This window comes from Dama dama, chromosome 14 (genome assembly GCF_033118175.1).
Source record: "Dama dama isolate Ldn47 chromosome 14, ASM3311817v1, whole genome shotgun sequence".
Classification (NCBI taxonomy): Eukaryota; Metazoa; Chordata; class Mammalia; order Artiodactyla; family Cervidae; genus Dama; species Dama dama.
The window spans coordinates 22,018,163-22,021,061 of record NC_083694.1 but is presented as its reverse complement, the minus strand read 5'-3'; the positions used below and the strand labels follow the sequence as shown (position 1 = coordinate 22,021,061).

Genomic DNA, 2,899 nt, shown 5'->3' with positions numbered 1-2,899 from the left:
TGTGGAATCTAAAAAAGAAGCTAACCTTGTAAAAACACAAAGCAAGATGGTGATTTCCAGAGCCTGGGGGCAAAAGAATGGGAGCGATGTTGTTTAAGGGCATATGTGCTTAGCGGCACAGTCATGTTCAACTCTTTGTGACCACATGGACTGTAGCTCTGTTGGAGGGAAAGAAAAAAATCCATGAGATTTTTCTAGGCAAGAATACTGGAGTGGGTTGCCATTTCCTTCTCCAGGGGATCTTCCCGACCCAGGGATTAAACCTGCATCTCCCGTGTGTCCTGCATTGGCAGGATTCTTTACCACTAGTGCCACCTGTTTAGGGGCACAGACTTGCAACTAGTAGATAACTAAGTCCTGGAGATCTAATGCACAGTCTAGTGAATATAGACAGCAACATTGTACTGTTAAAAATATATATATTGTACTGTAATGATCCAACTTAGAGACTAAGTCTTAATTGCTCCCAACACACACACACATGCACACACACACACAAAGATAATTATGTGACAGGTGACAGAGATGCTAACTATGGCTGCAATGGCAATCGTACTCCAGTATATAAATGTATCACACCAGCACAGTGTACACCATAAATTTACACAATATATCAGGTATATTTCAATCAAAAATATGTTTTGAACAAATGAATGAACATAAGCAAAGAGACTCCTTGGATGATTTAACAAAAGTGTGTATTTGCCTCCCCTGTCCTCACAGTTTATAATACCTAGACAGTAGTTCCCCTGCAGCTCTATGGTGGGAGGGAAGTGTCTCCAACCCTCCCGCACCCTCCTAAGCTTTCCCACTGATGTTCAGGCTGCCCGTTTGTCTTCTGAACACTCTGTGCCCCGGGGGATTGTCAGAACTTCTGGATCCCCGTGTTACAGATGAGGCCAGTCTGGGTGTTTGGAAACAAGGCCACTGGCAAACCAAATTGAAAAGAAAATATTCAGGGTGAAAGTCCAGAGTCCTTCCTCGTGGCTGGAAGAGACTAGAAACTGTAAACAGACCCTTTCCTGTCCTTGTCCGTCCTCTGCAGCCCGTGACCCTGTCCCTCCTACTGCTCTTGCACTCACAGCCCCACCCCAGCCCAGCTCCCCTGCAGCCTGGGCTTGTTTTCCAGCAAAGGGAAAGTTGGGGCTCTCATGTGATCTGCAGGACCCTGGAAGCCACTCAAAGCAGATAAAGGATATATTTCGGGGCAATAGAGAAAAACATTAAGGCAGAATGGGGCGGCAGGCTGTCTCCCCTCCCCTACCCATCCACGCTGCCGGGTTTCCTCCGTTGTAGTCTTCCCCCTCCGCCTCCTCCATCTCTCAGGCCTTCTTTTCCTTCCCTCCCACAGGTCAGGACACATGGAGAGCTGAGCTGAGGAACTTGCCCAGGGTCACAGGGCTGGAGGATGCTAGCGCTGTTCCTGTCCTACAGGGTGGCTTCCTGCTACCCTTGGGGCTTTGGCACGTGGCCCAGGGACCCAGGGACAAAGAAGGGAGGACTGGGTCAATGGATGCGCAGTTGCCAGTCAATGAGAATAGTAGCTGTGGCTGCAGAAATCATGGCAAGCAAGTATGGGAAAATAAATTCAACCGCACTGGCTTGGGCTCACAGATCCCTCCTTGTCCGCACTCTATGTCTTGACCATGGCAGAGAGGCAACTCAGCAAGCACAGCATCTTGAGAATCCAGTGTGATGGGAGGGTAAGCACCTCAAGGTGGGTTTTTTTTTTTTTTAATATTTGTTTATTAATTTGGCTGTGCTGGGTCTTAGTCATGGCATGCAGGATCTTTAGCTGCAGCGTGGGAACTTGATCTGGTTCCCTGACCAGGAATCGAACCTGGGCCTCCTGCATTGGAAGCTCAGAGTCTTAGCCACTGGACCACCAGGGAAAGTCTCCCTCATGGTTTTTTTTGGGGGGAGGGGGAGGGTTTTTACCTACTTGGATCCATAATGTCAGAACCAGGAATGCACATTGGATGTAATTCCATTTAAAGCATCGCTCTTCCTCATGGCTGCTGGTGGTAACAGGAGCCTGAGAGGAAAGGAAACGAGAGGCTGCTAAAACTGGCAAAAAAAGGGAAGCTGTGGGTCCTGGTTTTAGAGCAGAATTCCCTACCTTCTCTGAGCTTCAGTTTCATTATCCATAAAACTCAGATAATAATAATAGCTATCATGTTGATTTTATTAATGAGAAGGAGATGAAATGGAGAATTAAATGGATGTCATGAAGCCATGGGCTTCTTAGGTGGCTCAGTGGTAAAGAATCCACCTGTCAATGCAGGAGGCGCATTTTCAATCCCTGGGTTGGGAAGATCCCCTGGAGGAGGAAATGGCAACCCACTCCAGTATTCTTGCCTGGAGAATCCCCACGGACAGAGGAGCCTCGTGGGCTCCAGTTCTTGGAGTCACAGAGTTGGATGTGACTTGGTGACTAAACAATAATAACATGAAGCCACCCAGCACAATACCTTATTGACTGAAAGAAAAATGCAAAAAGCAGAAGTTATGAGTTAAGTTTTATTCATGGATCTTACTGAGGACTATGACCCAGGAGACAGCTTTTCAGCAAGCACTGAGGAACTGCTCTGAAGAGGTGTATGGTCACGCCACTCAAGAGGGCTTTTCTCATGCTCTCTGTACATCACACCCCCGCCACCCCACCTTCTGCTGGACCAGGGCCTGCTTCACCTACAGCCTACTCACATGACTGAGCTTCCTACATACTTGTCTCAGGTCCCAGCTAATGATTGTTCCCAATCGCTTATGAAAGGGGCAGTGAAGGGCATGCCCCCTTGCAGATTTCCCTGGTAACCATGGTGCCATCCTGACCTAACTCCCCCTGTAACTGCTAACCTCCCTCTGCCCATGAGAGCAAAGGGTGTCATGACAGGACCTT

General features: G+C 48.1%; 1 non-coding gene across 1 annotated transcript; it reads right to left on the bottom strand.

The window, feature by feature from the left end:
• Positions 1–1,819: 1,819 nt before the first annotated feature.
• On the bottom strand, positions 1,820–1,892 carry TRNAW-CCA (transfer RNA tryptophan (anticodon CCA)). Its single transcript has one exon. It is a non-coding gene; the product is annotated as a tRNA-Trp (tRNA).
• Between the last annotated feature and the right edge of the window lie 1,007 nt (positions 1,893–2,899).